We start from the raw sequence: 21,291 nt of genomic DNA, 5'->3' as shown, positions 1-21,291 counted from the left end.
GTCCTCTCTCTGAAGTGTGGCTGTGTATGTAGTGCTCTTCACTTACTTCACGCCATCCGATCGCGGCTGTCTCCAGGCAATTTTCTTCTGGGACCAGGGCAGCAATAATTTCAGAGGACACGAGGTTCTTAACCAGAACTTGGACTTTACTTGGGGAAGAGGAATATTTACAGTATTTACAGTCAGATATAATGGATAAGGCCCGACAGGTAATCATCTCCCTCACAGGCGCCGTTAACTGCTTCAGCCCTGGTTCCCTCTTTAAGCGGAGCATCTCTGTGGCTATAATTCCTGGCCCTAGAGACTCCTCTGTATTAACAGTGAATGGATCCGATATCTCTCCCCCACGTCTTGGCTTGGAGTACTGTTTAGCTTCCTCTGCTGCCTGCAGACCAGAAGTGCCCCGTGTCCTCACTACGCTTTGGTGAGTTTCTACGGCGAGCGAACAGGACTCGTGCTCTTGCGTGGGGAGAACTGCGCACTGGGATCTCACTGTCTGAGGGTTCGGAGCTCCCGTCTACCCTAGCAGCCACTATAGTAAGGCTGTCTCATGAGGTCGCAATCCCTTCTTGTACTACTCTATCACTTCCTGATTCAGGAAATTAAAACAGAGACTTTCCTAATATGCCCACCCTCAGTGAGCTGTCATCACAGAACCTTAACCCATCACTGTCTATAGCTCGGCTAGCAGACTCATCCTGACATCTGCACCCCGAACAGTGGCATCTTGTGGCTGTTTTCAGGTACTACAGCCCAGAAGGAACTATACCAGGAACAAGCTCTATATCTCTCTAGGCTTGATAAGGGCACTAAGTTCCCCCTCTGCTCTACCAACCGGACCACTAAAGCTAACCCCCTTAGCTTGGCCTACCACAGTTGGGGAGGTCTGTCTTCAGGAACTCTTCCTTTTACTCTCTCAGTCTCAAGGGAAGGCTACGCCCTTCCCCACTATTACACAAGTGACAAGAGAGGGCAAGAGATTGTATGTGGAAGGTGAAGGAAAGATTAGTATAAAACACAACGCCTAGACAGCGCACCTGCTGGCTCTGTGTTATTGTGGTGCCACACATGGAGAGGGAGATGTCAGATTTAGGGAGGTGAGTAGACAGTGGGTGCAGAAGAAGTTCAGTTTTGGAAAGGTTGAGTTTCAGATAGAAAGCGAACGTGAAGTAGGAAACTGCGGCCAGACAGTAGAGATGAGCCTTGTTCTACTCGAACTGTTCGCCAATCTCAAATTCGAGCTGTTTTGGGCGGTGTTCGAGCCGTTCGGCGAACACGAACAATTTGAGAAAAATTCGGCTGTTCGAGGTTATGTTCGATAACTGTTCGTGCACCAAAATCATAACTGGATTTTTTCTCAGTAATGATGAAAATTAATGTTAATACGCAGTTTGAGTGTACAGCGGGGTGGGGGGAGGGGCAGGGGATGGATCTCTGCAGGAACAATGAAGATCTCCATTTTTTTTTCTCTTTCCCGCATTTGCAGTGGGGAGGTGCAATCTGTCAGCCTATCAGCAGCGCACACACGGAGCGAAGTGCTTTTTTTCACACAAGCAAGGGCATGTGTCATTGGCAGTGTATGTCACATGTCCTTGCCCTATAACACCAAGCCATTTTCCCCGTCGCCACCATTTTCTCACTGCTGCAGCTGCGTGTTAGACGGCACTGCTGTTGCTGTGTGCGCTATACCTTGTTAATTTCAAGCCAATTTTCGCACAAATATACAGATAGCTTGGGAGTAGGGAATAGTTGTGATTGCAGTCCTTTTAAGGACTAGGTTACAGCATTTCCTACGACTTTTATCAGGGAGGTCTGTGCTCTTAAATAGATAGGTTGTGGGAGTAAAGACTAATTGTAATTGGAGTCCTTTTCAGGACTAGGTTACATCAGTTCCTATCAGTTTTTGCCAGGCAGGTCTGTGCCAGTGCTGTGCAAGTTTTTTTCACAGCATTTGGCTGAATCTAGCAAAGCTAATCCTTTTTGGCCTATTGCAGAGTGTGTTAGTCAGTGGAGTAGCCTATCTGTGTTGCAAGATATACCACCTGTGTATAGAATACCAATTTTTTTACTGCACCTAGTGAAGTAAAATCTTTTGGGCATAGCATCATTCTATTAGTCCATCTATACTGACCTCCATCAGGTTGCAAATTAAAACTAATTTTTATCTGCATCTACAGTACCTCTGAAAAAATATTTGGGCTTCTACCTGTGTGTGGGACTTGTTGTATTAGTCCATCTATACTGACCTCCATCAGGTTGCAAACTGAATATATTTTTTTCCTGCATCTACCTCTGAAAAAATATTGGGCTTCTAGCTGTGTGTGGGTCTTGTTCTATTAATCCATCTATACTGACCTCCATCAGGTTGCAAACTGAATATAATTTTTTTCTGCATCTAGCTCTGAAAAAATATTTGGCCTTCTAGTAGTGTGTCGGACTTTCTCTATTAGTCCATCTATACTGACCTCCATCAGGTTGCAAACTGAATATAATTTTTTTCTGCATCTAGCTCTGAAAAAATATTTGGCCTTCTAGTAGTGTGTCGGACTTTCTCTATTAGTCCATCTATACTGACCTCCATCAGGTTGCAAATTAAAACTAATTTTTATCTGCATCTACAGTACCTCTGAAAAAATATTTGGGCTTCTAGCTGTGTGTGGGACTTGCTGTATTAGTCCATCTATACTGACCTCCATCAGGTTGCAAACTGAATATATTTTTTTCTGCATCTACCTCTGAAAAAATATTGGGCTTCTAGCTGTGTGTGGGACTTGTTGTATTAGTCCATCTATACTGACCTCCATCAGGTTGCAAACTGAATATATTTTTTTCTGCATCTACCTCTGAAAAAATGTTGGGCTTCTAGCTGTGTGTGGGACTTGTTCTATTAATCCATCTATACTGACCTCCATCAGGTTGCAAACTGAATATATTTTTTTCTGCATCTACCTCTGAAAAAATATTGGGCTTCTAGCTGTGTGTGGGTCTTGTTCTATTAATCCATCTATACTGACCTCCATCAGGTTGCAAACTGAATATAATTTTTTTCTGCATCTAGCTCTGAAAAAATATTTGGCCTTCTAGTAGTGTGTCGGACTTTCTCTATTAGTCCATCTATACTGACCTCCATCAGGTTGCAAATTAAAACTAATTTTAATCTGCATCTACAGTACCTCTGAAAAAATATTTGGGCTTCTAGCTGTGTGTGGGACTTGTTGTATTAGTCCATCTATACTGACCTCCATCAGGTTGCAAACTGAATATATTTTTTTCTGCATCTACCTCTGAAAAAATATTGGGCTTCTAGCTGTGTGTGGGACTTGTTGTATTAGTCCATCTATACTGACCTCCATCAGGTTGCAAACTGAATATATTTTTTTCTGCATCTACCTCTGAAAAAATATTGGGCTTCTAGCTGTGTGTGGGACTTGTTCTATTAATCCATCTATACTGACCTCCATCATTTTGCAAACTGAATATATTTTTTTCTGCATCTACCTCTGAAAAAATATTGGGCTTCTAGCTGTGTGTGGGTCTTGTTCTATTAATCCATCTATACTGACCTCCATCAGGTTGCAAACTGAATATAATTTTTTTCTGCATCTAGCTCTGAAAAAATATTTGGCCTTCTAGTAGTGTGTCGGACTTTCTCTATTAGTCCATCTATACTGACCTCCATCAGGTTGCAAATTAAAACTAATTTTTATCTGCATCTACAGTACCTCTGAAAAAATATTTGGGCTTCTAGCTGTGTGTGGGACTTGTTGTATTAGTCCATCTATACTGACCTCCATCAGGTTGCAAACTGAATATATTTTTTTCTGCATCTACCTCTGAAAAAATATTGGGCTTCTAGCTGTGTGTGGGACTTGTTGTATTAGTCCATCTATACTGACCTCCATCAGGTTGCAAACTGAATATATTTTTTTCTGCATCTACCTCTGAAAAAATATTGGGCTTCTAGCTGTGTGTGGGTCTTGTTCTATTAATCCATCTATACTGACCTCCATCAGGTTGCAAACTGAATATAATTTTTTTCTGCATCTAGCTCTGAAAAAATATTTGGCCTTCTAGTAGTGTGTCGGACTTTCTCTATTAGTCCATCTATACTGACCTCCATCAGGTTGCAAATTAAAACTAATTTTTATCTGCATCTACAGTACCTCTGAAAAAATATTTGGGCTTCTAGCTGTGTGTGGGACTTGTTGTATTAGTCCATCTATACTGACCTCCATCAGGTTGCAAACTGAATATATTTTTTTCTGCATCTACCTCTGAAAAAATATTGGGCTTCTAGCTGTGTGTGGGACTTGTTGTATTAGTCCATCTATACTGACCTCCATCAGGTTGCAAACTGAATATATTTTTTTCTGCATCTACCTCTGAAAAAATATTGGGCTTCTAGCTGTGTGTGGGTCTTGTTCTATTAATCTATCTATACTGACCTCCATCAGGTTGCAAACTGAATATAATTTTTTTCTGCATCTAGCTCTGAAAAAATATTTGGCCTTCTAGTAGTGTGTCGGACTTTCTCTATTAGTCCATCTATACTGACCTCCATCAGGTTGCAAACTGAATATAACTTTTTTCTGCATCTAGCTCTGAAAAAATATTTGGCCTTCTAGTAGTGTGTCGGACTTTCTCTATTAGTCCATCTATACTGACCTCCATCAGGTTGCAAATTAAAACTAATTTTTATCTGCATCTTCAGTACCTCTGAAAAAATATTTGGGCTTCTAGCTGTGTGTGGGACTTGTTGTATTAGTCCATCTATACTGACCTCCATCAGGTTGCAAACTGAATATATTTTTTTCTGCATCTACCTCTGAAAAAATATTGGGCTTCTAGCTGTGTGTGGGACTTGTTGTATTAGTCCATCTATACTGACCTCCATCAGGTTGCAAACTGAATATATTTTTTTCTGCATCTACCTCTGAAAAAATATTGGGCTTCTAGCTGTGTGTGGGTCTTGTTCTATTAATCCATCTATACTGACCTCCATCAGGTTGCAAACTGAATATAATTTTTTTCTGCATCTAGCTCTAAAAAAATATTTGGCCTTCTAGTAGTGTGTCGGACTTTCTCTATTAGTCCATCTATACTGACCTCCATCAGGTTGCAAACTGAATATATTTTTTTCTGCATCTACCTCTGAAAAAATATTTGGCCTTCTAGTAGTGTGTCGGACTTTCTCTATTAGTCCATCTATACTGACCTCCATCAGGTTGCAAATTAAAACTAATTTTTATCTGCATCTACAGTACCTCTGAAAAAATATTTGGGCTTCTAGCTGTGTGTGGGACTTGTTGTATTAGTCCATCTATACTGACCTCCATCAGGTTGCAAACTGAATATATTTTTTTCCTGCATCTACCTCTGAAAAAATATTGGGCTTCTAGCTGTGTGTGGGTCTTGTTCTATTAATCCATCTATACTGACCTCCATCAGGTTGCAAATTCAAAATAATTTTTTTCTGCATCTAACCCAGCCAATAGTTTTGGCCTAATACCACAGTTTGGCCACTCAGCTCTGCTCGGTTACCATCCATTGTTTTTTTGTGCAAACAACTCCAGAGTTGTGAATTAGTTAACCACCAAAATGAGTGGAAAAAGGCCTGCTGCTGGTGGAAAGGGGAATAGGCGTGTTGGGAAGGAGAAAAAAGGTTGTGTCCATGGGGTAGGTGTTAAAGCAACAGTAACATCTGCAGAAGAAAGACCATCTTCCAGCCAAACTAAAATGTCTACTTCTTTTAGCGGACAATGTGATAAGATCCCTTTCTTACGGCCACACCAATCGCTACAAATTCCAGATGAGGCACAAAAACAGCAGGTGCTTCAATGGATATCAAGTGCTCCTTTAAGTGGGCTCTCCTCCACATCAACTTCAACATCACAAATACTCCAGTCCTCAAAGGTGTCACCCAAATCGCACTTGCTTCCTCACAGCTCCCAAATCTCCAGCTGCCCGTCTGAGTATGAGGTAGAACAGATGGTTGAGTCTGCAGAGCTGTTTACTCATACTATAGCCTGGGAATCAGAGGTCGACTCCAGCGCTTCTGTGAATCCAGACGAGGAAATGATCTGCACTGATGCCCAGAATCTTTATGAGTCGGATCCAGGACCAGACGCAGAAGGTTCTGACCATAATGTAGACCCTCATTCCCAAACTGTAACTCCTGTTGGTGGAGACAATGAGGAAGACGATGATAAGACTCAAATACCTGATTGGAGCGACAACTTTAGTTTTTTGTCAGGGCAAGAACAGGTTGGCTCTGAGGACAACGGGTGTGATAACGCACAGGGTGATGATGATGAGGTCGGAGATCCCACTTACTGTCAACCCACAGTCAGCCAAGAGATGAGGTCAGCAGAGGAGGTGGAGGAAGATGCTAGTGACGACGAGGTCAGGTTGCGCCTTCCTGGACAGAGTACTGGAAGCACGTCAACAACTGCATCCTCAAACACAACTCTGCCTCTCACCACAAGTCGTGGTGGCTCTTCAGGTCGCATGGGTGCTAAGCCTTGCATAGCCTGGGCATTTTTTCAGATCGATAAAGATGACCCAACTCGTGTTATCTGTAACATTTGTCAGCAAAAGCTAAGTAGAGGCCAAAAAATACATAGTTTGAGTACTTCATGCATGAACCGGCACATGGACATGAAGCATAAGTTGCAGTGGGAAGCTCAGTGTGCTACAATGCGGCCTAGCCGGCCGGGCCAACCACCGTCTGCCATATCTTGTGCATCCGCGGCCTCTTCATCCTCTGTGACTGGGGGGACAGCAGTCACACCTGTTTTGGGGCGCAGACCTGCCACCTCTTTACCCGCAACAGCCAGCGTGATTGGCAGGTCATCATTTTCTTTGGAGGTGGTAACACCAGCTGGTGTTGAGCGCTGTCCGACATCGATAGCACCACCTTTGGATCAAGGCAACCTAACATGTCCGCCTGCATCTTCCTCACAGACCGGCAGTTTGCCGGGGACACCCTTATCAACCCCGTCTAAGCACAATAGCCAGCCCTCGGTCCCTCAGATGTGGACAAGTAAAAGACCATTTCCTCCTAGCCATGAGAAAGCTAAGAGGTTGAATTTCACCATCTGCAAGCTCTTGGCTACAGAAATGCTGCCTTTCCGCCTGGTGGACACAGAGGATTTTCGAGACCTTATGTCCGTCGCAGTGCCCCAGTACCAGATGCCCAGTCGGCACTACTTCTCAAAGAAAGGTGTGCCTGCGCTCCACCAGCATGTCGCACATAACATCACCGCTTCTTTGAGAAACTCTGTGTGTGACAGGGTGCATTTCACCACAGACACTTGGACGAGTAGGCATGGACAGGGGCGTTACATGTCGCTGACTGGGCACTGGGTAACTATGGTGACAGCAGGACAATGGGCAGCTGTCCAAGTCTTGCCGTCCCCACGAGTTGTGCGTCAATCCTCTTTATGTCAAAGTTCCTCCACTGCTTCTGCCTCCTCAACCTCCTCTCGGTCTTCCACCTGCACCCAAAGCCTGTCTGGTCATGCCACAAGCTTTCTAACTGCGCAGAAGGGATCCTGCACACCTCCTTACTATGCTGGCAGTAGGGCTCAACGTCATCAGGCGGTTTTTACATTGAAATGTCTGGGAAATGTGAGTCACACAGCTGAGGAGTTGTGGTCAGCTCTGGAGAACCAATTTCATGAATGGTTGTCTCCACTGGACCTGAAACCAGAGAAGGCCGTGTGCGACAATGCTGCAAACCTGGGTGCGGCCCTTCGCCGGGGCAATGTCACACACGTGCCTTGTATGGCTCACGTGTTGAACCTGGTTGTCCAGCAATTTTTAGCCCACTATCCCAGACTAGATGGCCTTCTGCAGAGGGCACGGTCGCTGTGTGCTCACTTCCGCCGTTCGCATCCCGCAGCTCAGCGACTTACATCTCTACAGAAGTCGTTGGGCCTGCCACTTCACCGGCTAAAATGCGATGTGCCTACCCGGTGGAATTCAACTCTGCACATGTTGCAGCGACTGTGGCAGCACCGACAAGCCCTGGTGCAATACGTTCTGACGTATAGCCTGGGCCAACGAGATTCAGAGGTGGGGCAAATCACGCTGGAGGAGTGGTCTCAGATCAGGGACCTATGCACCCTTCTGCACAGTTTTGAAATGGTGACGAAGATGTTTAGTGCTGACGATGCCATTATCAGCATGACTATTCTGGTGATTTACATGCTGGAGCACATGTTAAACAGAATTCGGAGTCAGGTGGTGGCACAAGAGGAGGTGGAGGAAGTAGAGGAGGAGGAGTTGTATGCGGAAGGGCTAACATCTGCAAGGTCCAGACGGTCGGCAGCACCAAGGCGGCAGGCATGTGAGGGTGGGGGAGATGGTTTTACCAGGGCGCATGGTAGCAGCCAAACTAGTGAGGAAGGTGCAGGAGCCCAGGAAGAAGTGGAGGACGAACTGATGGAAGACTCATCAGATGAGGGAGACCTTGATCACATTTCTGTTGTGCGAGGTTGGGGGGAGAGGACAGAGGAAGGAAGCATGATTGTTACCTCGCCACCAACACAACAGGGTCTTGGTGCTCCTGGATGCGCAACACACATGAGTGCCTTCTTGCTGCACTACCTGCAACATGACCCTCGAATTGTGAGAATTAGAAATAATCCTGACTACTGGGTTGCCACACTGTTAGATCCCCGGTACAAAAGTAAATTTGCAGAAATTATTCCTGCCATAGAAAGGGATGCACGCATGCAGGAGTATCAGCAGAGACTGTTGCAGAATCTTACATGTGCTTTTCCACAAAATACCAGTGGTGCACGTAGTGAATCTCACAGTTCCAACTTGCCAACCGTGGGACCGTCAAGTGTTCAGCACTCAAACCGTAACAGAACCACAGTATCTGCTGGTAACATCAATTTTGCGGAATCATTTCACCACTTTTTTAGCCCATCCTTTGCAAGGCCACAGGAGACAAGAAGTCTGACACATAGTCAACGCCTAGAGACGATGGTACAGGAGTATCTCCAAGTAAACATTGAAGCCACGACTGTGTCACTGGACCCTTGCTCTTTTTGGGCTTCCAATCTGGATAAATGGCCGGAGCTAGCCACTTACGCCTTGGAGATCTTGTCATGCCCCGCAGCCAGCGTTCTGTCTGAACGTGTGTTCAGCGCTGCTGGTGGTGTGCTGACAGATAAGCGCACGCGGCTCTCCACTGATAATGTAGACAGACTCACGTTCATAAAGATGAACAAATCATGGATCCGAAACGACTTTTCTACCCCTGTGTCATCCTGGGGAGAGTAAAAGCTTGATGATTGGTTAAAATCACCCTACCAACCGTTTTAAGCTTTCAAATTACTAATCATGTTTATCTGTATCTTGACTGGAAAATAATTTGGGCTTTGTAGCAGTGTGCAGCACTGATCCTATTAGGCCATCTATACTAAAGCTTCACCAGATTTAAAATTAAAAATAATTTTTAGCTGCATCTAGCCCGGAAAATAATTTTGGGGCTCCGAGATGCGCAAGGCACATGAGTGCCTTCTTGCTGCACTACCTGCAGCATGACCCTCATATTGTCAGAATTCGAAGTAATCATGACTACTGGGTTGCCACACTCTTAGATCCCCCAAACTTTTCGATCAACCTTTTCATTTTAATAAAGACCAAAAAAATGGTCATTTTTGAAATTATAAGCATTAGCAGGTTGTTAGAAACTGAAATCAAACAGTTTTCAACTCAAAACTTTATTCTAGGTGATGTTACATTTTCACATAGGACCCCTTGTTCGAAAGGAGCTTCTGAACTCTCTCGTCCATTGAATTTGTCAGGTTTTGGATGGTTTCTGCTTCAATTGTTTTGCATGAGGACAGAATACCCTCCCAGAGCTGTTGCTTAGATGTGAACTGCCTCCCGCCATCATAGACACTCCTTTTAATGATGCTCCAAAGGTTCTGAATGGGGTAGAGGTCAGGGGAGCATGGGGGTCACACCATAAGTTTGTCCCCTTTTATGCCCATATCAGCCAGAGATGCAGATGTTTTATGTGCAGCATGAGATGGTACATTATCATGCAGAAAAATGATCTTGCTGTGAAATACACGGTTCTTCTTCTTGAACCATGGCAGGAAGTGCTGTTTGAGAAAATCCACATACATTATGGAGTTCATCTTTAGCGCCTTCAGGGATCCTAAAGGGGCCGACAATCTCTCTCCCCATGATTCCAGCCCAAAACATTACTCCACCTCCTCCTTGTTGGCGCTGTAGCCGTGTTTGCCTGGGGTGTCCATAAACCAGCCATCCTCCACTCCATCCATCTGGACCATCGAGCGCTGCACGGCACTCATCCGTGAACAAAACAGTTTTGAAATCAGTCTTCATGTAATGTTTGGCCCACTGGAGCCGTTTCTGCTTGTGTGAAGTGGATAGAGGAGGTCGACAGGATGGCGCATGCACAGCTGCAAACCTCTGAAGGACCCTGCATCTTCTTGTTCGGGGGACGTTGGAGGCACAAGCAGCTTCAAAAACTTGTCTGCTGCTATGACAAGGCTTTTTTGCCGCTGCTCTTTCAACCTGACGTAATTGCCTGTAGGAAAGAGTCCTCAATTTGCCCTTATCAGCACGCACACGTGTGTACTGTGAATCAGCTACATACTTCTTGATTGCCAAGACACTTCATCCTGATCATCGCACAATGTTGATTGTAGTCATGCCTTGACCTAAACACTCCACAATTTGTTGCTTCTCATCAGCCGACACATCCTTTTTCTTTCCCATTTTGGCAGAAAATGTAGGCTGCTTAATAATGTGAGAGAGCCTTCTTAAGTAGTCTTGCCTTTCATTGGACACACCTGCCAAACTAATTAGCACAGGTTTCTGCAATTGCTTACAGTGATATAAAGAGCCCTGACACACATCACCATCAATGAGTTTAACTGACAAACAAACAAATTCTTCCCTTATCACTCCTAAACACTTTTTGCATAATAATTTGGAACGCAGTGTACATGTGCTTTTCCACAAAACACCAGTGGTTCACGTAGTGAATCTTACAGTTCTAACTTGCCAACCGTGGTCTGTATGGAGTTGTTCAATAAAGGGCCCAAAATTAAGATAACATAGATGGGAGAGGTCTCTATGAATAGGAATTCCTAAGTATTTGATACCCTGTGAGGGCCAGGCAAAGGGAAAGTTGGACTGGATGGAATCCTATATGGATTTGGGGAGGGAGACATCGAGGGCCTCAGACTTCGCTGCATTGATTTTAAAATTTTACCATGTAACAAAGTGATCTATTTCAGCCATAACAGCATGGATGGATATATGTGATTGAGTGATATATACTAGGACATCATCAGCAAATAGAGAGCACTTGTACTCGGTGCCTCCCACCTCAATCCACCTAATATTGGGGTTATGGCGAATTGATGAGAGCAGGTGCTCCGTCACTAGGATGTATAAGAGAGGGGACAGAGGACATCACTGCCTTGTCCCATTGGTGATTGTGAAAGGTGATGAAAATGTTCTGACGCACCCCCTGGGCCTTGGGACACCCGGAGCCGGACCCTTTTTGGTGGATGCTGGTGGTTGTAGTCTTCGTGGCGGCGACCCGGTTCCGTGGCTCAGGGCGGTAAAACCAGTGGCGGAACTATTTATGTGGTTTTGATGTTTAAATGTCCGACTACGCCACCCGTGGATTGCGGTCAGAGTGAACCGCCGCTACAGGGCAGACTGCTGAGGCTGGTGTTGTGGGTGCAGCAGAGCGTAGCATAACTCCCCACGGGAGGAGTATAGCCTCAGGGCAGTGTATGCGGAGGATGGGGGTGATGGTGCAGGGCAGCAGCAGTAACGACACGGAGTCAGTGATGCAGTTCAGGGCCTTTACTCACAGTTCTTATTATCCAGACCACGTCTGCAGGTAACGGCTGCCCACGTCATACTGTGCTCACCAGGTGAGGGGCTCAGACAACTCCCAGATTACTTTGGAGCACTTCACAGGACCCCCTTTGTGTGTCCTTTGTCAGGCCTTTCTTACCAACACTTCTGTCCGGCTGCCTCGGGCCTCCTCTTGGTAAACTTGGCGCCAGTTTCCCTGACCCTATGTGGTGCCTTCCTAGCGGGTGTAGCGAGGGGCTGCGCCACATAAAATGTCAGAGCCTCCGGTTTCTAGCTGAGGGTCGTTTCCTGCCTCCACTAGTTCGGGGACCGGTCTCCCCCTATGGCCTGACCCCTCCACGCAGGTGGATTCGGGCGTGCGGTGGCGACTCGCCCGTCCGCACCCCTGGGATCCCTTCATTCCTCGTTCCTGGAGCCTTCTCCGCTCCTCTTCCTTCCTTCTCCCTCTTCCAGGCCTGGGCCTCTGTTACTAGGCCCGCCTCCGGAGCAGAGCTCATGCAGAGCCCCTGCTCCCTGCCACTTCTGCTCAGACTTCTCTGCACTGAACTAAGATGGTGCCCACCTTTTATACTCCCTTCTCAATGCACCCAGGAACTGCTTCCTCCCTGCTCCTGCACTACAGGGTTCCCCTTCCTCAGTGTTCCCTCCCCCCACTCCAGCCAGGGACAGGGACTGTCGTGCCCATCTCAGGGGCATATTGGTCGCCCTGCCCCACGGCAATGTGGTGTAATGCATGCAGGTGTCGGGTCCTGATCCACACTCCATCCTTACCTGAGAGTGAGATATCACACCTCTGGGTGAGGTGCAATACATCTGTAGCAACCGAGCCCTCAGGGTGCTACAGTTCCATTTATCTTCAGCCTAGGTGACGTATTGCGATACAGGGCCGTGATTTTGGCTATAAAAGGGTCCCCTAGACCCCTACCCCAAGCTTTTTAAGAGAATCATATATGGCGTGCCAGGAGACTCTATGGAATGCTTTCTCAGCATCCAACGAGAGTATCTAATTACAAATTTTTAACTGCATCTAGCCCAGGAAATACTTTGTGCCTAGTAGCAGTGTCTGCTAGTCAGCGGATTATCCCGGCTGTTAAGCAAGCTGCACCACCTGTAGTTTAGACACTTAATTTTTTCAAAGGAAATGCTTCGGGACCATGGGATACTTAGTGAAGAGCATCAGGAGGCACCCCAAGGCATAGGGGCTGGGACTGGCAGTAGGATGCCTTGCGGTGGACAGCCGAGCTCGATCCTTATAAAAGCTTTTTAACTGCAGCAGCTTTAGTGGACGCTACTGGAGCTGGAATTACCGCGGCTGCTGGCATGAGACTTGCCCTCCAATAGATCCTTGTAAATGGATTTAAAGTGTATTCATTCAAATTAGAGAGACAATTTAAATTAAAAAGCTTAGAGCTGCCTCCACCACAGGGGGGCTCGCTCGACCCACCAGCGGACAGGCACCAGTATTGGGAGAGGGGGGCTGGCCGTCAGGGTTCACCGCGGCTCTGGCACAAACCCGGCGACACGGAGGTGGCACGGGCAGGAGCGGACTGGCCGTGTCGGCTTCTCACTTTTTGGATTTTAGAAGGGCATGACATGCCTATATCTGTGTCTCCCCCTCCTTTTACTCCTCCACCTCTTTTATTTTCGCATGACTATATGTACTTGTCACTTTTCCATGTGTTAGTTATGTCTTCTGAGCAGTTTGTCAGCTTTTGGACACCTTTGAAGGTGTTTTCTATGTGTTTCTATGTGTTTTTGTTTGCCTGCCATTGGTTTTAACGGTGTTCGAAGGTGTTCGACGAACAGTTCGACGAACAGTTCGGCGAACACACGGGTGTTCGACGAACCGAACCGAACTCGAACACTACGGGGGTGGCTCAACACTACCAGACAGTCATTTGTGTTCTATAGTACAGTGTGGGTAAGTTCAGGGGATGAGGTGTAGAGTTGTTTGTCATTAGCATAAAGATGGTACTGAAAGCCAAATTTGCTAATGGTCTGTCCAATTGGGGCCGTGTAGAGAGAGAGAAAAGAAGAGGACCAAGGACTGAACCCTGAGGAACCCCAATAGTGAGAGGAAGTGGGGAAGAAGTGGAGCCAGTGAACGATATAAGAATGTTATACACGGGTTTTCCAGCCATCTAGAGACTTTGCAGTATTGCGATTTGGGCCAAATTTATCAGCTGCTCATCAAATTTTTTGTTAAAATTCAATAGAGCCAGTGAATTTAAATTTGAAACTATTCACTCATTTCTAATCAGAAGCTGCTGCTGCCAGGAGTGCAGTGTCTGTTAGAACAAAGGATAAAAGCAAAGCTTTAAACACTGGAATAAGCTTGCACGTGTGAGGGGTGTGTGCAGAATGTCTACTCCACTCCCCTGTATGGCCATTAGATGGCAGCAGAGATACTGTTTGAGATTACATTACCCTTATGTGTTAGAACCCTCCTGTTTGTTTTTGTTTCTATCTTGTGTTTTGCGGTCACGTGAACATCTTCCTATATATTACAGCTCCGCCCTTCTGGCTTTGCTGGACTTCAGTGTTGTTTTGACTGTCTCTCTAGCCCGGTGCTTTTGTGCCTATCTATCTCTAGTTTGCTTGGTCCTCTGGGACCTCTAGTACTTTTGTCAGTTTATCTTTTGCTCTGCAACAACTTCTGTTAGGAGGTGTCCCATTTTTGTCCCAGTCCTTAGTTCTTTTAGAGACCCCTCCCTTTCTCTATAGGTCTCCGTTCAGACTAGCCGAGGACAAAGGCGGGTCTGTTCGCAAGGAACAGGTTGCCCGCTACAACGTAGGGACTCAGCTCAGTCTTACTGTAGGGACAGCTCTCCCCATCTTTCCCTAGTTTATGTTGCAGATCATAACAGTAAGTCCAGCCCAAACAAAAAAAAACTTTAAGGAAAGAAATACGGGGATCAGTATGGTTTCTGTTCAAAATTTGGCTCAATGCCTGCAGGGAATGTCTCTGGAGGTGTCCGAACTCCGGCAACACGTGAGTAGCTGTTCTGGAGCGCATTTTGTCAAGCCCAAGGTAGGACTCCCTGATATTTTTATGGTAAACAACAAGATTTTTTTTCCTTTAAAAATGCTTGTTTATTATATTTTCGTTTGAGACCAAGGTCCTCTGGGAATGAATCACAGCACATTGGGTTTATCATGTCACTTTTGCGCAAGGAACCACAGGGGTGGGCCTTTTCTCTCCAACCTAATGATCCGTGTTTTAGGTCAGTGGATGATTTTTTTTCTGCTATCAGGCTATTGTATGACGATCCTGATCGAGTCTCATCTGCCGAGACAGAACTGAGTCGTTCGAATCAGTGGTCAGGTGACGTTGAAAATTATTGTACACACTTCAGAAGGTGGTCCTCAGAAGTGAAATGGAATGATTCGGCGTTAAAATGTTTTTTTCTTGCTGGTCTAAGTGAAAGGGTTAAGGATCTGCTTATTGCATTCCCTGCACCTGAGACCTTGCAAGAAGCCATGCAATTAGCTATATGTGTTGACCGGAGACTGCATGCCAGGGTTAATGATGAAAAAATTCCTGCAATGGCAGCTCCTAGTCCCCAGAGGGTTTGCTCGGACGGCAGAGAACCGATGGAGGTAGAGGCGATGTCACTCCGCTCTCAGGAAAGAGACCGCAGGTTTTCCAATCGATTGTGTTTTTATTGTGGTAAACCTGACCATTTGATTAAGAACTGTGAGCTTCGTTTAAGTAAAGAAAAAAAAAAGGTCAGTTACGCCCGTATTGCTTGTTTGAGCTCAAAGGGAGTATTTCTTTCAGGGAGTACCTCATTGCAGGAAGATTTGATTGAATTTCAGGTATTTGTGGATTGTGGTTCAACACTTAATGTGATTGATAAGGGGTTTTTGGAAAAACTTAAATTGGAATCCAAACCTTTGTCATCACCTATTTCTGTGATAGCAATTGATAACACTCCTTTGAAATGTATTACTCACAAGGTTGCTGCATTTCCCCTCACTATCAATGGCATTCACCAAGAAAATTTGGATTTGGTGATATTAAATAATTTGCCCTCTCCAGTCGTTTTGGGTTTGCCTTGGTTAAAACTGCACAATCCTATACTGGACTGGTCTACTAATGAGATTAAGTCTTGGAGTCATAAGTGCTATGATAAATGTTGTAATGGTCACATTGCGGCTGTGGAAAAAGGGGAATTACCTGTACCTATTCAGGATTTTTGAAAGGTTTTTTCAGAGGAGGAGTCGCAAGTTTTACCTCCTCATAGGGACTATGATTGCACCATTGAGTTTGTTCCTGGAGCTACTCTTCCCAAGAGTCGCTTATTTAATCTGACTATCACTGAAAGAAAGGCCTTGGAGGAATACATATAGACGAGCATGGCTGCTGGTCACATTAGACCTTCTAAGTCTCCTGTGGCCGTTGGATTTTTCTTTGTTAAAAAAAGGACGGCGGTTTACGTCCATGTCTGGACTTTCGTGAAATTAATAAGATTACCGTACGCAATTCTTACCCATTGCCGTTAATTCCTGACTTGTTTAACCAGTTAGTGGGGGCCAAGTGGTTCTCTAAAATTGATCTCCGGGGGGCATACAATTTGTTACGAATGAAGGAGGGTGATGAATGGAAAACTGCTTTTAACACTCCGGTAGGTCATTTTGAGAATCTGGTGATGCCTTTTGGTCTTACCAATGCACCCGCATTTTTTCAGAACCTTATTAATGACATCCTGAGACCTTTGATTGGAAAGAATGTGGTTGTGTATTTGGATTACATTCTGATTTATTCACCAGATCTGGAGTCCCATTGGCAGAGCGTACGTGAGGTGTTGCAGTTATTGAGTGATAATTCACTTCTTGCTAAGCTGGAGAAATGTGAGTTCGCTGTGCAGAGAATTAGTTTTTTGGCTACATTATCTCCAGCGAGGGCTTTGAGATGGACCCGGTGAAGGTTCAGGCTGCGCAGGAATGGCCTAGGCCTATTGGTTTGAAATCAATACAGAGATTTTTGGATTTCGCCAATTATTACAGGAAATTCATTAAGAATTTTTCTATAATTGTTAAGCCGCTGACCGATCTCACCAGGAAAGGTGCAAATACGGTCCAGTGGACTACTGAGGCCATTGAAGCTTTTGTGTATCTCAAAGAGAGGTTCAGTTCTGCCCCTCTCCTTATGCAGCCTGATGAGACCAAGCCTTTTTTGGTCGAGGTTGATGCTTCTTCGGTGGCGGTCGGTGCAGTTTTGTCTCAGGAAAACAAGTATGGAGTACATCCCTGTGCTTTTTTTAAAAAAAAAAAATTTCTGAAACCGAACTTAATTACGATGTTGGTAATCGGGAATTGCTGGCTATTAAACTCGCGTTTGAACATTGGCGTCATTTCTTGGAAGGTGCTAAATTTCCCATTCAGGTTTTCACAGATCATAAGAATTTGATCTATCTGGATGCTGCCAAACGCTTGAATGCCCGTCAAGCTAGGTGGGCACTTTTTTTTTCTCGGTTTAATTTTTCTGTTACCTATATCCCTGTTACTAAGAATGTTAAAGCCGATGCTTTATCTCGCAGCTTTTCTCCCATGGTTTGTACCGAGGAGGAGGAGAGCATTTTACAGGAAGGAGTTGTGGTAGCTGCATTGGACTCCGTTTTGGAAGATGGGATTCTGAAAGCCCAAGAGGATGCCCCATCTAACACTCCTCATGGGAGGTTGTTTGTGCCTAGAACCTTTAGGAGAGATTTGTTTGTGGAGTATCATGAGTCTCGGTTGGCAGGTCATCCAGGAATTTCTGAGACTAAGAATAAGTCGCAGTTTTTGGTAGCCTGGGTGGCAGAAGGAAGTCATCAAGTGGGTGCGTCTATGTACGGTGTGTGCTAGGTCAAAGGCTTCACATACCCCTGCTGTGGGGTTGCTTTGCCCTCTGGAGGTTCCTAGTGCGCCTTGGATGCTTCTAGCAATGGATTTTATTACTGACCTTCCTGTATCTGAGGGTTTCACTGTCATCTGGGTGGTCGTGGACCGTTTTAGCAAGATGTGTCATTTGGCTCCATTCATTAAGCTATCCTGCGCTAAGACACTCGCTAAGGCGTTTGTTAAGGAAATTGTCAGGCTCCATGGCGTTCCCACCGACATTGTTTCTGATAGGGGACCTCAGTTTGTGGCTCGATTTTGGCGTGCTTTTTATGACAGGTTGGGAGTCTATTTGTCATTTTCGTCTGGTTGTCATCCTGAGTCTAATGGACAGACTGAAAGAAAGAACCAGGATGTTGAACAGTTTTTGCGTTGTTTTGTGGCATACAATCAAGAGGGGTGGTCTGAGTTTCTGCCACTCGCAGAATTTGCTCTTAACAACCATACATCCTCCTCTGCTGGGTGTTCTCCATTTTTTTGTTGTACTGGGAGACATCCGTCTTTTGGTTCGTTCTCCAAATTGGGGTCGGTGGTGCCGGAGGAGGAGAATTTTTCCAGTGATTTGGAGAGAGTTTGGACTAATGTTCGTTGTAACCTTCAAGAGGCTAACAAAAAGTCCAAGAAGTATTTTAACAGGAAACATAAAGAGGTTTTGTTTACTGTGGGTGACATGGTTTGGTTGTCCTCAAAGAATCTGCGGTTGAGGATTCCTTCTAAAAAATTGGGTCCGAAGTTTGTGGGGCCATTTAAGGTGCTTCAGGTGGTTAACCAGTCTGCTGTTAGGTTGGAGGTTCCCTCTTCTTGGAAGGTTAATCCTGTGTTTCATGTTTCCTTGTTGAAAAAGGCTGATGTATCGGATAGGGAGGCCACTGTCACAGTTCCTCCGGTGGTGGAAGGCGGCGAATATGAAATTTCTCGTATCCTGAAATCCAGAGAGCATAGAGGGAGATTGCAGTATCTCGTCGCTTGGAAAGGTTTCGGTCCCGAGGATAACTCCTGGGTAAAGGTGGATGATGTCTCTGCCCCTAGACTTGTCAGAGCTTTCCACAGGAGATTTCCGGATAGGCCTAGGCCTGGAGGATCCGGAGGATCCTCATAAAAGAGGGGGTACTGTTAGAACCCTCCTGTTTGTTTTTGTTTCTATCTTGTGTTTTGCGGTCACGTGACCATCTTCCTATATATTCCAGCTCCACCCTTCTGGCTTTGCTGGACTTCAGTGTTGTTTTGACTGTCTCTTTAGCCAGGTGCTTTTGTGCCAATCTATCTCTAGTTTGCTTGGTCCTCTGGGACCTCTAGTACTTTTGTCAGTCTATCTTTTGCTCTGCAACAACTTCTGTTAGGAGGTGTCCCATTTTTGTCCCAGTCCTTAGTTCTTTTAGGGACCCCTCCCTTTCTCTATAGGTCTCCGTTCAGACTAGCCGAGGACGAAGGCGGGTCTGTTCACAAGGAACAGGTTGCCCGCTACAACGTAGGGACTCAGCTCAGTCTTACTGTAGGGACAGCTCTCCCCATCCTTCCCTAGTTTATGTTGCAGATCATAACATATGTCAGTGAAACACAGGGTTAACTAGTTTGGGGGGCCACCCTCAGTACAAGCTGGGGACTGAGGGATCTCTGGGATATTAGATTCGGCCATCTTAGTTAGTTAAGAAGTAACAGTGAGCAAGGACAGACGTGCTGAGAGCACAGGGAAGAGCAGAGACGGGTGTGTGTGGGAGAAACCAGGAGGATTAACAGCAACGGGCACACCACAGCCTAATCTATACTCTAAAGGTCCATTTGTGGATCATGGCCTCTTCCAGCCGATAGGCAGTAATGGACGTGCCCAGACTTGGGAGCCTCAGAAGCGAGGTAGTCCCTGCTAGAGTCAGGTATTGGGAGCCGTGGAGTGAAGCCGGGGCTTCCCCATGAGAAAGTCCAGAGGCAGTTTCCCCTAGGTCTGAGTCTCACCGTGATTAGCACTGTGTGGAGATTGAGACTGTGTTTTACCATATGTGAATGCCGTGTTTTGCAACAAGTGTTGTACCTGTAATTCCCTGTTTTTAAGGCCGTGCTGAACAAGTAAACTGGACTGTTTAGTTTTTAAAGAACGGTCTCATCTTTCATTCAAAGCGCAGAAGTTCTGCACCCATCTGACCCCAGGATGAAAGTGAGTAAAGACTTCCACAGCATACAGCCCAAACTACAGCACCCCACACACACCCAGGGACAACCACATCCCCCTTTTTCTGTAGCTGGCCTTGGTGATGAAGAAAACACTGCGACACTCGCCCATGACTACCACCCTGCGCCCCGTTACACACATATTACTGATTAACAAACCCAATAACAGAGCAAACATTTGGGGGGTAAAAAAACAAGGATGTTGATTTTTTCAGTTGAACACTAAGGGCAACAGAAAAAAGCACTTGGCTTTATGGCCTGTCCATTTATCTTGTCTATCATCTTATATATATCATTAAATAGTTTGTATAACAGTGATAAAGCTGGGTTAGTGACTTTCATAGTGAACACAGTTTTACCCCACATTTTCCCACTACACAAGACACAAGTGAAGGAGATCAGAAGAAAATTACACTGCTGATCTGCTATAAGAAACAAGGAGTCAAGTTGAATACTTGTATGGATGGAAACCAATGACATTGGAAATAAGTCTGAGGGGAGGATAAGCTTTTAGAATTGCACAGATCAGATGATCTGCTATGAAAATGAGCAGGCTATTGCAGATAAGTGAAAAACTGATAAAAACAGTCATAGACAGATACAGGCATGATAAAAGTTCAACGGCTCCCCAACGTTTACTGTGCTGAGGCTATGTGCATCATCAAGGTCCTGCATCATTCTATATATGTAAGAGCGAGGAGCTGCGTTAGGCTTGTAAGAACCACCCACCACCACCACCAAGCAGTTGCTGTATTTTACCCTGCTTGTCTGGAACTATAGATGGATCAGTTTGAACAGCAAGTTGCTAAGAAAGAAGACAGTGGCCATAACTTTAGTGCAAATTTTCACTCAAAAATAATTTTGGTAATAAAGTATATCTAGATAAGCCATTTAAAAAGAATATGTTTGTTGAAACAACAGTGGATATTTAAAGGCATTATCTCTTTTCAGAAACTTTTACGCAATACTCTTAATTAGTAAAAAGAAAACCCCGTAGTATTACTTACCCACCTTTGTGTCCAGCGCCATCTGTCCATCACTGTGCTGGTCTCTGAATTTTGGATGTAGGTGTGGAGGTGACAACACACTGACATTGCTGCAGCCATCTATACAGGCACATCTGATGAGCTCAGTGATTGACTAATGTACTGTCAATGTAATCTCACAGCTGCATCCAAACAACAGAGATCGGTGCAGTGACAGAGAACAGGCACTGGACCCGGGGAGGGTAATTGATATATATATATTTTTTCATAACTAACTTCATATATCATAAAGTTTTCTGAAAAATGGCCAACTCCTTTAACTATATAGAAACTTACTGTTAACCAGCTTACAGGCAAACAAACTTTGGCTCAT

The 21,291-nt window shown here is 45.2% G+C and overlaps 1 protein-coding gene across 3 annotated transcripts in view; it reads right to left on the bottom strand.

The window, feature by feature from the left end:
* The window catches only part of LOC141164414 (putative calcium-activated potassium channel subunit beta), a 380,601-nt gene that overhangs the window by 159,834 nt on the left and 199,476 nt on the right, over positions 1-21,291 (bottom strand). The gene's annotated exons all lie outside the window — the stretch shown is intronic.

The sequence above is a fragment of the Phyllobates terribilis genome, unplaced genomic scaffold (genome assembly GCF_046119375.1).
Source record: "Phyllobates terribilis strain yellow unplaced genomic scaffold, ASM4611937v1 Scaffold_10__3_contigs__length_209671492, whole genome shotgun sequence".
Classification (NCBI taxonomy): domain Eukaryota; kingdom Metazoa; phylum Chordata; class Amphibia; order Anura; family Dendrobatidae; genus Phyllobates; species Phyllobates terribilis.
Note: the sequence above shows the minus strand (reverse complement) of the source record. Positions and strands in the feature narration are given on the sequence as shown.